The 12,246-nt window shown below is 46.7% G+C and overlaps 1 pseudogene; it reads left to right on the top strand.

Moving 5' to 3' along the window:
- Positions 1 to 11,066: 11,066 nt before the first annotated feature.
- LOC118884074 lies at positions 11,067 to 11,902 on the top strand (annotated as a pseudogene).
- Positions 11,903 to 12,246: the final 344 nt, after the last annotated feature.

The following is a 12,246-nucleotide window of genomic DNA, read 5'->3' as shown; positions in this document are numbered from 1 at the left end:
GCACCTTAAGTCCCTACCCTAGCAAAGAACCATCTCTATTTGTGGGGAAACTGTAAGTGAGAGAACATTCTTTCCCTTGCAAAAGCAGCCCTTCCTGTAATATCCATAATGGATTGCACTTTCATTCCAACTTAGCAAAGATGAAAGTGAATGTAAGAAGTTCAGTAAAATATGATCTTCTAGGAATTAAGACTTGCCAGGGGATGCATTAACTTAATTGGTCTCTATTGATAGAATGAAGGCAAGTAACAGAGTGGCCTCCATATGTATCATAAAAGGATATTTGTTGTCTAGATTTAAGAGAAAATCATAAAGTGATGCGTGTGTATTCGTGTGTGTGCATGTGCATGTGTGTGCAAGCATGAGCATACTCGTGTGTGTGTGCGTGTGAATGTATGGGTGCAGTTGTATGGCTGTGTGGTCTTAAATGCTCTCTTGCATACTTACTTTGTCTCTGAAGCCTGACTTCACTGATTTTTCAGCTAGGCACTTTACAAATCCTCAGTGTGAGTGAGACTTCACTGATATTCTGAATAGTGATGAAAACCATTTAAAAAATCCCAAACAAGTTAAGAGGAAGAAAATGTTTTGCACCATATTTAAGCAGCTCTTTAATTTGCCAAGATGCCATATTGAATTTTTTTTAAATTAATTAATTAATTAATTTATTTTTGGCTGTGTTGGGTCTTCGTTTCTGTGCGAGGGCTTTCTCCAGTTGCGGCAAGCGGGGGCCACTCTTCATCGCGGTGCGCGGGCCTCTCACTGTCGCGGCCTCTCTTGTTGCGGAGCACAGGCTCCAGACGCGCAGGCTCAGCAATTGTGGCTCACGGGCCTAGTTGCTCCGCGGCATGTGGGATCCTCCCAGACCAGGGCTCGAACCCGTTACCCCGGCAATGGCAGGCAGATTCTCAACCACTGCACGGGGAATCCCCCGCCATATTGAATTTTTCAACGTATTCTCTACATAGTTTTAGGATTTGACTCTTTCAAATAATAAAATATATTATATTGGGTATTATTGTTTTGATAGATTACCATTTCCCCCAATACACTAGCAGCTGGCTGAAAAATATTTCTTAGCCTTTTATTCCAAAGCTATGCTATTTCAAAACTTTTAAAAACGATTCTTTTGGAAGAGGTGGTGGCGTTTCTGAGTCATCTTGAATTTCCATCTACTGTCCAGTAAACACTCACAGTACGACTAGGACAGCACAACAGACATGACAGGAAGAGCATCTGCAACAAAACTAGGTGACAAGACCCCCCCATGGCCTTCAGAATGCCAAAGGGGGACCCATGACAGCCACAAGACTTGAGGGGAGTCATAACTGGCTTTGCAGGAGGCGGGGCGAGGCAGCAGGCAGCCCATGGATGTGGGGACAGCACAGCAAACAGAGCCTGCGACTCACTGGAAAGCACGGGAGTCAGTTTCCAGCTGTGGAAACAGGAGAAGCTTTGCAAACTCTGACTTGTGGGTGAGTGCAAGGGTCCCCCCTCAAAATGACCAGCCAGGCTCCCTTCCAGGACAGACTCCAACGTACAGAAGCTGCTGGAGATACAGTCAGAAGTGAACAGGACAGAGCCAGTCGGGGAGGGGGCGATGGGGCTAGGGAGCACAGCCAGGAAGTCTCTGCAGGGACCAGCCACACCCTGATCCCCTGATCGTTCGTGAAAACCACTGAAGGGGGCGCTCGAGAGCCAGGAAGCTAGAAAAGATCCTCGAACCCCTCTCCTCCCTCCTGAAAACAGAAGAACTCACCTCCGGTGAAAATGAGCCACAGAAAAGGATCCCAGGATAATTCCACACAATGTTATCCTCAGACGCAGCAGAGTAAGGAAGAGAATGACATTCCTACAGCCAACGCCTGCAAGACACACCCATCCACAAAACCTGCGAGAAACAAAACCCATGATACTTCAACATGAACCGAATCAGGTGACGGAAATAACAGAAGACAGTAAAGAATGACATAACTCAGAATTAGTGCATCTTGGGAAGGTGGTGCCAGTAGGAAGGGATGAAGAGAAAAAATCATTTTAGAAAGGAGATCTAAATTAGGAGAAATAGTGCCTTCATAGAAGGTGAAAAGAAGGGAATGTTTTAAAATCCAAAAGAAGGAATTCAAGAAAAAGTGGGAAAATTTAGACCATAGGCAAAGAAGTTTGAGAGTAAGTATAACAGAATTTCCTAAAGAAGAAAACAATGACATAAAGGGTAAAAACTAAACTTTAATCACTCTTCCCTGCAATAAAAAGGAAAGCCTAAACTACATACTGAAATGGGACCCTGCATTCCTGGGCGGGGTGAACCGCCCTGGGCAGGGCAGGTGGGTTATGTGAAAGGAAGCCTGACTCTGCATGTGTTTGGTTTCTGTGTATGAGAACAATGTTAGGATTCGGAAACGCCAATGTGGAGAAGAAACCAGTGAAGAGAACGAAAATTTCAAAACTCTTTAGTTAGTATTGAAATGTAGAGGTATAGTATTACTGTGGTTTCTGTACTTGGGAAAACTCACTTTCTGTAGGTAATGAATTTATCCAGACACTCCATGCAGAAAAGGAATCACTGCAGTAAGTGGATATTGTCCACTGAGCATATGGTCGCCCCAAAAGTGTTACCCAAAGACCCATCCGGGGAGGAAACGCACCAGCAAAGTAAGATGAGCTTCGCTCTCACGGCTGTAAATTAAGACGCTCCGAGGGCAACCCCTGAGGAGGGGTAAGGTCATTTTCCCCCTTAATTAAAAGAAAACAAAACTGTGTGGGCTGAAGCCTTGACTTACACAATTGACATGTACTTCCTGTTTGGAAATGTCATTGGATTCAGGGAATCAATAACGTTCACACCTGCCTTCCTTTCCTGGGACAGCTATTTTGATATTCTCGTAATGAACTTCTATCATTTCATGGCCACGGCCACATTCACTCTGGCACTTGTGATGTTCCCTTAACCTTTAAAAATAAGAAGTTAATAGGACCATGGGACCCAATAGGATGAAGAATTGCAAATTGTCTTCAGACATGAAAAACAAAGAAAGAGGATGTCTGAAAAGTTCATTCTAGGCATCTCTAAAAACTGCTAAATGCTCTGGCACCAAAGCTGGTCACTTAGTCAGCTCTTTCTGTGTAAAACTAAACAATAAATGTATTGGTAAGGATAACTTGATAGATTCTCTTAAAAGCAATGAAAGTTGATAGAAAAAATAGTTTTCCATCTTTTAGATCAGAAAATAGACAAGTTTGAACTATTTGATGAAGGTTTTAAGTATGGAATTCCCCAAGAAAGGGACTTAACAAAGGAAATAAATGTTTTCTTATCCTGGAAATAAAAAGGGGAAGAAATAAACAAGAGTTATTTATTTTATTACCTAGTAAGTAAGCAAAGTTTAAAGTCCTATGGGTGATTTTCCAGAAAGGGTGTTATAATAATAAGAGGATTTCCAGAGAGGGTGTTACGAAGAAACCAAATGAGCAAATATTTGGGGCAGATGGTGTGTAAAGCACTCCCATGCCTTGGAACTCCACAGAACATAGTAGTTTCTTCAGAAATAATAAAATGTGCTGCACTAAAGTTGCATACGTGCATAAACCTTTGGTCAAACATCAGCTGACCCAGGATCTCCCTGCTCAGGAATGTGCAGCTGCCCAGGGAAGATGGGTGGACAGAGGGTGAACCGGAGGCAGGGACAGGGCAGGTGAGCTTGCCCAGCGGATCCAAGGTGATCGGAGGGCCTGCCTCTTCCTACGGTTCCCACGGGGTGTCCTGAGCCCCACCTGCCAGCCTGCTCTCCACCCTGGGCTTCCCTTGCCCTGTCTTGGGTTTCACGGCCATCAGTCACCCGGGGTGGGCACCCAGCCACCAGTGCTTTCTCTCGGGCACCACACATAATTCACATCCTTCCCAAATATGGGAAAGGCTGGATTCTTTCCGAAGCACGGGATGGGGGACCACACTCAGGCTAGAATTTGCACGTGTTTTGAGATCTGTTTTGTTTTCCTGTGAGTTATCTGAGTAACACTCACTAAAAGCCTTGCATTCAAACGGCTTTTACAGAACAAAGTATTGCATAGTTTGAAATGAAAACCTGACAGGAGATGGCCAGTGGCTCAGTGTTGGCAGGTCAGGCAGGGAAGCTTGGTATCATCCAGCAGGCGTCTGGCCGGGGTGCCTTGCCCAGGACTCAGGCCGGACACCTCGGTGCTGGAGATTCCGTCAAGGACTCAGTGTGTCTGCCTAACTTTAGGTCTAGCAGAGTTGGGGAGATGAGTGGTGAATGAAGCACATCGAATGACTTGTACCCTGGAGCATTTTTGCAGAATGCAATGCAGCAGTTGGAGGCCGTGTTCCAGGCCGTCTTGTGAGAGGGCAGTGGGGACCTGGCCTACGGCTCTATTTTTAATAAGTGAGGTCACGGAGTATTTATATGTACCCTTGGGGCAGCCCTACCACCAAAACAGGGACGTACAAGCTTACACTTTAGTGACCCCGCTGTTCACCAACTTCCAGTTTCATTACATTTAAGCATTTTACTACTTTGGTACAAGGCAGTAGAGAAGAGAAACAAAAGAAAAAAACCTAATGGATGAAGAAAGCATTTTCTTTTTACCTCCCTCCAAATTGTCATTTTCTTCATTTCAAAAGAGAAGACAGGTCAACAGACTTTGTCCATTCAGTCAGTGGAATATTATTTGGTGATTGATTAAGAGAAATGAGCTATCAATCCACAAACTGGCATGCTGGCATGGAGGGATTTTTTTTTTTCTTTTTTTGCCCAGAGTTCTCACGTTTACTTCTTTTTTAAAAAAAAAAAAATTTATTGAAGTATAGTTGATTTACAACATCATGTAAGTTTCAGGTGTACAGCACAGCAATTCAGTTTCATATATATATGAATATATATATATATTCTTTTTCAGATTCTTTTCTCTTATAAGTTATTACATAATATTGAGTATAGTTCCCTGTGTTATACAGCAGGTCCTTGTTGGTTATCTATTTCATATATAGTAGTGTGTATATGTTAATTCCGTGGAGGAATCTTAAATGCATGGTACTAAGTGAAAGAAGCCAGTCTGAAAAGGCTACACACTGTATGATTCCAACTACATGACATCCTGGAAGAGGCAAAACTATGGAGACAGTAAAAGATGAGTGGCCCCCAGGGGTTTGGTTGGAAGAGGGATGAATGTGTGGAGTACAGACTTCTAGGGCAGTGAAACTGTCCTGCATGATACTATACGGTGGATACATATCACTGTACATTTGTCTAAACCCATAGGATGTACAACACAATGAGTGAACCCTAATGTAAACTAGGGACTTTAGTTAATAATAAAGTATCAGCATTGGCTCGTCCATTGTCACAAATGGACCACATCAATGCAAGATATTATTAACAGGGCAAACTGCCCCGGGTGTGAGTGGTTAGTTATGGGAACTCTGTATTTTCCAGTCAATTTTTCTATAAATCTAAAACTGTACTAAAAATACAGTCTATTTATGTTTTTTCTTAAAGTGAAGACATACACTGGAATTTCTTAGCATCTCTGCAGTGTGTTCTACAGGGAAGCTTGAGGCCACGTGCTTCTTCCCCTTCACTTTCTCGGCGTGTCCCTGCCTCGCTGCCCTAAAAAACCTCTCCAGGGAGACAGGAGTGTAGAGAAGTGGATGCCAATTCTGTTCCCATGACTCCTCTCTTGGCCCTCTGTCCACAAGGAATCTGAGTGCCAGGTTGGCACCCAAGCACACTTCGGAAGCTTCAAGCCCCGACTCCACTAGGAGTTCAGTGACTGGAGTGAAAAACCAACAGTTTCTGCCCAATTCCCAATGTCGAGTGGAGCAGGGGCTGTTTATCTTTTCCTCGAGATGACTCGTCCCAGGATGAGAGCGAATCACAGGCGTTTGTTAACAGTGTTTCCCGCGTTCTCCGTGGCCGTGGGGTCCTGCCGAGGGGTGCCTGGGCTGTGCCCCTCAGCCAGCGCCCCAGCGGGCGGAGCCTAGGGCTGGCACTGACCGGTCCCTAGGCCACGGGCCGTCCTCTAGGGGCCAAACTCTGTACCAGGCAGGGGACGGACGTAGTGGGGAACAGACCTACCCCCGAGAGACTTGGCAGAAAGGATGAGTCCAGCAACATGGCAAGTGCTACGCAGGAAAAGCGTTCTGCCAGAGGGGTGTCTAGGGCCACGCCTGAAGGATAGGCACGAACGAGCCAGACCCAGGGGAGGGGGAGGGGAGGGAAGCTCTCCCCGCTCCGGACAATGCCCGGCCGGCCCGCAGACGCCCTCCTGCAGCCCTCAGGATGCCAGGTGGCTCTCTCCCAGTGCACCCGTTCTCCAGCTCAGCTTGGACGTCCCAGCAGCATCCGGGGGGGCAGCGGGCGAGGACCCTGCTTCACACTCTGGTAGTACTTATGTCACTCCAGGGATCTTCCATGGATTATTCTTCAAGGGACCATTTCCAAAGCCCTTTGGGGCAGTTACGTTGCAGAGTAGGCCTGTGGACCAGTATAACTATTCACAATAACATCTAACAGTTCTAACTCATCTCATCACATAGTATCATAGCCAGGAGGGATCTCTGAAAGCCTTCATCCTTTCTAAAGGAACGGAAGCCCTGAGGGCTAAGTCTGGTTAGGGCTTTCCCTACTCCACACAGCTATTTCTTGGAAGCAAGGCGAGAAGAACAGCGGAATCTTGGGGAGCTGTCACCTCATTTGGGTGCCTCCGACCTAAGCAATGTTGTATTTATCACATCAAGGGCACAAATCCTCTGTTCTGAGATAAACCCGCAGATTGCCATGTACATACACGACCCCGACGGTTCTCAGGATCCGCCCCCATTCCTGCATTCCTGAGTTACCTGGCAAGGAGCACAGGTGCGGAGACTTTGCGGGGTGCGTGACATCCCCTCATGTCCCAGAAGAGAGCCTCCAGATCAGTGGTCCCCACTGCAGCCCTAGATATGTAGTCAGTGGCTTTGCCACGTGGCTGGAGTGGAAACAAAGCTGAGAAAGAGTACGTGTCATCGATGCTGGGGGTGAGTTGATGGTTGACAACATCTCCAAGCAAAAGTGTCTGTAGAGGGCAGGTCTAAACAGCGTCTCCAAGACAAAAAAACCACCACCAACACCAACAAAAAAAATACCCTGTCGTATTAAAATACAAGCTTTCCAATTTCAAACTTTTCAATCAGTTTCAAAATTGTGAAGAAGAGAAGCTCTATTTTGCTGTGTGTTTGCGTGTGCCGGTCTTGGTGTCACTGAGGTAATATTCTGTCTGTAAACTGCGTGGGCTCTTGTTGCTGAAGGTGTTTTACCTGTGCTGGTTCTATAGCAACATTCAGAAAGAAATCCCACAGCGTGGGGAGCTGCAGGGCTGGCGTCTCACACGCCTGTGACTCCCGGGGCCCGCAGGGGCCCCGGCCAGTCGCGCCTCTCAAGTTACAGCTGCAGAGTGGCTGTAGCTCTGACGTCACCACCCAGATCAGCAGGGACTTTTCTCAGAGTAAAGAGTGAAGCGAATGGAACATGCAATTGTTCCAAGTGAGAAGGGTTTAGACCAGATTTGCAAACAGGTGTGTGTGCAACCCAGATCGGCCCTCAGGTGTCAGCTGAGTCCCATTCTCCGCCTCCGTGAGCCCTTCCTGAATGGTGACTGTGAACGTTTTGGGGGAGGCCGGGGGCCAAGAGGATGGCTGAGCCGCAGGGAAGGTGGCAAGGGGATCCTGACCGTGACTCAGGATTGGTGCTGTCCTCCGTCCTCCTCTGGGACGCAGGTGGGTGCTGGCCATCCTTCTGCTTGTTCAGCTGTGCAGCTCATTCTGTGCATTGGTTCAGATCATGCCTCTGGGAGAACACCCCTACCCCGAAAGCCCCCTGCGAGCCCCAAACCCTTCATCCAGGATGACGATGTCACCCGGGGTCTGTCTCCTGCCTGTCCCACCACACCTGCGTCCTGGAGAGCAGAGGTCAGCCCTGCAACTCTGTGTCCCCAAGCCCGGCAAGGTGCCTGCCACACCCCAGCTATTCATCAAGCATGGATAAACCACAAGGTCCTGCTGTGTAGCACAGAAAACTATATTCAATATCCTGTGATAATGGAAAAGAATATTAAAAAAAGAATGTATATATATCTACAACAAATCACTTTGCTGTACAGCAGAAAGTAACACAACATTGTTTTTTTCTATTTTTTTTTTTATTGGAGTAAAATTGCTTTACAACGTTGTGTTAGTTTCTGCTGTACAATGAAGTGAATCAGCTATATGTATACCTATATCCCCTCCCTCTGGAACCTCCCTACCACCCTCCCCCCCATCTAGGTCTAGAAAAATGGTACAGATGAACCTATTTGTAGGGCAGGAATAGAGACATAGACGTAGAGAATGGATGTGTGGACACAGGGGGGAAGGGGAGGGTGGGACGAATTGGGAGATTAGGTTTGACATAAATACACTACCCTGTGTAAAATAGAAAGCTAGTGGGGACCTGCTGTATAGCACAGGGAGCTCAGCTCGGTGCTCTGTGAACACTACATTGTAAATCAACTATACTTCAATTTAAAAAAAAAGTATTTGAGATGAACAAGAGCCTGGGAGTCATTCAGCAGGATGGGAATGCTGACTGCCAGCTTGTGGCCCCCATCCCTGCTCTCACCACCCCCCACCCCAGCTAAGCACCAATTCCTGGACCACAGGAAGTAGACCTCCCACATCATGGTGGCTTTCTTGTCTCCACGCTTAGGCTAATCATGCCTGCACACTCTTCCTGTTTTCTCTGAAATGGCTCTTGTCTTCCATAATTATATATATTTTAAAGTACTTCCTGTGCCTTTGTTCTATTGGTTTGCTTAATATAAAAAGAGGCTGCCTTTTTTAGATTGAGTTATATATTAGCCTATTGTACTATCAAGTTATGTAACAGATATTATTTGAAACTTAACAGAAATATTGCATGTCATCCCTGCCCCAGATTTCATGATATGTCAAAGACTGGTTGCTCAGGTTAATTGATCCACAGTATAGTTAATCCATTCAAGACAAGGGCACTAATTTTTCCTTTGATTGCTCATGGTTTCATGAAAATGTCTTTTATTTTAGTGTCTGCCCTTCCAAACACGGATATGTTATGCTACAGCCACTAAGGGAAGATATTGTAGAAGAATATTTAATGGCAATAGAAAAAGCTGGCCTTACATCAAATATTAAATAAGAAAGTGTGTTAGAATCTCTATTACATTATGATCCCAAATGTGAAAAAAATTGGTAATCATCTCTGGTTGGTAGACATATGGATGATTTTCATTTTCTTCTGTATGTTTCTCTGGATTGGGGAGTTTTCTGTGATGGACAGAAATTTCCTTGTAACAAGGGGGAGAAACGTTTTAAAACTCTTTGGCATTTTGGAAACTTAAGCTCTTCATTTCCTTGACTATCTAGAGAATGAGGAGCCCTTAATTCACAGAAAGACCAGAAGATTCCTGCTACTCTCCAGGGGTATTGGAAATCTCCACTGCAACTCTGGGTTTATGGCAGGTGGGAGGTCATCAGTATTAAAGGTTGCAAAGCTGGATTTGGGAAGGACAAATGCATTCTAAACTAATAAGTCATCAACAAGCAGGAGAAGCCATATACATTGTCAACCCATGGGCCCAGAAGGGGTGTCATTTGGGGAACTCATGTATTCGGGTACATCTAGGAGATCAGCCCTCCAGGAACAATCACTGGGTCTTATCATGGAATAGCATGCCTTCTGCGGTGACCCTATGTAACAGCACCTAGGGTTGCCCAAGGAAGGGCAGCACCAAACGATACAGCTGATCAGTGGAACAGGATGACGCAAGACTGAAGTCAGACAGACTTGTCCCATCACATCTGCCAGCTCGAGATGCTTTTAGAAATAACATTTTCTAAAAGGAAAAAAGAACATTTCCATGTGTCTACTCCATAAACCGGGCATTTTACATACAGCTTTCTGTTTAATGTCTGTAAAATAAATCACATCTTCATTATACAGATGAGAACACTGAGACCCAGGGAGGTAATAGCCCAAGAGCCAGGAAGCGGCAAGAGTTACAACCCACACCTGGGTCTCCAGATCCCATCCAACCCCACGCTTCCCCACCATCTGTCGCCCCAACAGCAACGAGATAAGTCGGCCGCACCCCCTTGAACGAGCCCGTGTCTCCCAGCTTCAGTTTCTGCCTATAACATGAGGTGACTGAGTTAAGTGGATTTTGAGGTCTCTTTAGCCCTTGCATTTTATGCTTCTTGAATGATTTTACTCATATACTAGAGTGACAGCTTAACACAGTTTTTAATGAAACGCTACATTCCTTTTGGCATTAACTCCACATGGTCCCATGAGCAAAGCACAGCAAAGTAAAGACCGGTTATAGGTTCAGATGATAGAGGATTCCGGAAAGGCCAGGATTAGAATTGCATTTCCAGAGGCCTGTGCTCCCCTCCCTGAACAAGACCAAAATGTTGGTGAAATTGAAACACTGCCCGTAGTTTGAAAATGAGTTTCTGAGGAGTACATTTAATTATGCATTTATAGCGCGCTCTCTCTCCCCTTCCAAGTTTCACACGATATGTACCGTTTGGGATACACACGTTAACTTTTCATCATGTTGGAATTCTAATTTCCTCAAAGTCTTTGAAACAAGATGCCAAAATGGCAAATGGAATTCCTTCCATCTTTACTTCAATACTAAACTATGATTGAAATAAACGTGTCCGAGTCGAAAGACGGGCGGCGCCGGGGGAGGCGGGGCGCCGGGGGAGGCGGGGCGCCGGGGGAGGCGGGGCGCCGGGGGAGGCGGGGCGCCGGGGGAGGCGGGGCGCCGGAAACATGCGTCTCCGGCTCTAGGGGGAGCCCCAGCTGGGTCCTCTCCCGGCGCCCCTTGGCTCCTCGCCTCTCTGCGGTCTGCACCCCCCCCACCCCGCCTCCTCCAGAACCCCGACCCCCCAGGAGAGCCATGCGGGGCGGGAGCGAGTGCTGCTTTCGCTTTCCCTTCCCCGGGCCCAGTCCTGACTCCGCGGGCCGCGCTAGACCCCCGCCCCGGCCATGGCCACGCTCAGGGTCCTGCCCCAAGCCCAAGCCAAGGTGGCTGTGTTCCGTGAAGACCTATGTACTAAGACAGAGAACCCCCTCGGGAGCTATTTCCCCAAGAAGATTTCTGAGTTGGATGCATTTTTAAAGGAGCCAGGTCTCAGTGAAGCCAACCTGAGCAATCTGAAGGCCCCCTGGACATCCCAGGGCCTGGTCCAGTCAAGGAGAAAGAGAAGTAGCAGGGGAAGAAACAGCAGGAGAAGGAAGGCAAGGATGAAAAGAAGAAAGAGGAAGATGAAGACAGAGGTCCTCTTTGTGGCCCAGTGAACTGCAATGAGAAGATCGTGGTCCTCCTGCAGCGCCTGAAGCCTGAGATCAAGGATGTCGCTGAGAAGCTCAGCCTGGTCACCACCTGGCTGCAGCTGCAGATGCCTCGGATTGAGGATGGGAACAGTTTTGGAGTGGCTGTCCAGGAGAAGGTGTTTGAGCTGACGACCACCCTTCACAGCAAGCCGGAAGGCTTCCACACTCAAATCTCCAAATATTTCTCTGAGTGCTCTGATGCCATGACCAAAGCAGCTAAGCAGCCCCACGTGGGTGATTATCGGTGACGGGTGCACCAGCTGGATGACGCAGAGTACTGGGATATCCGGCTGATGGTTATGGAGATCCACAAGGCTAATACTGTGTTCTACGACATCATCCTGAAGAACTTCGAGAAGCTCAAGAAGCCCAGGGGAGAAACAAAGGGAATGATCTATTGGCCTCCTCTCATATTCTGTGATGGGTCCAGCAGAGACCTTCCTGATTTTACAGGGGACTCCAGACTTTTCCCACCTTCTGTCTGTTGAGATTTCTCCCTCACCTTGCCTCCCAGGCACAATAAATATAGTCATACCATTGCGCAACAACAACAACAAAAAAAAGAAAGAAACGTGTCCAAGCACATAAGAACAAATATTTTCAGTACCTTGTAAGTGTCTGAGTTTGTAAGGTGACTGCAAACCAAAGCCGGTTAACAAACGCAGCACTTCAGACAATGAGCCAAGGGAGCTGTGGCGGGTCTTTTATTGTTCAGGTTACACTTGGACTCAGGTTTGTCTGCTTGTAATCATTAACATCTAGAAAGAAGAGTACTTTTTTTTTTTAAACATCTTTATTGGAGTATAATTGCTTTACAATGGTGTGTTAGTTT

The sequence above is a fragment of the Balaenoptera musculus genome, chromosome 18 (assembly GCF_009873245.2).
Source record: "Balaenoptera musculus isolate JJ_BM4_2016_0621 chromosome 18, mBalMus1.pri.v3, whole genome shotgun sequence".
NCBI classification, from domain to species: Eukaryota; Metazoa; Chordata; class Mammalia; order Artiodactyla; family Balaenopteridae; genus Balaenoptera; species Balaenoptera musculus.
This window is presented reverse-complemented; position numbering and strand designations above follow the sequence as displayed.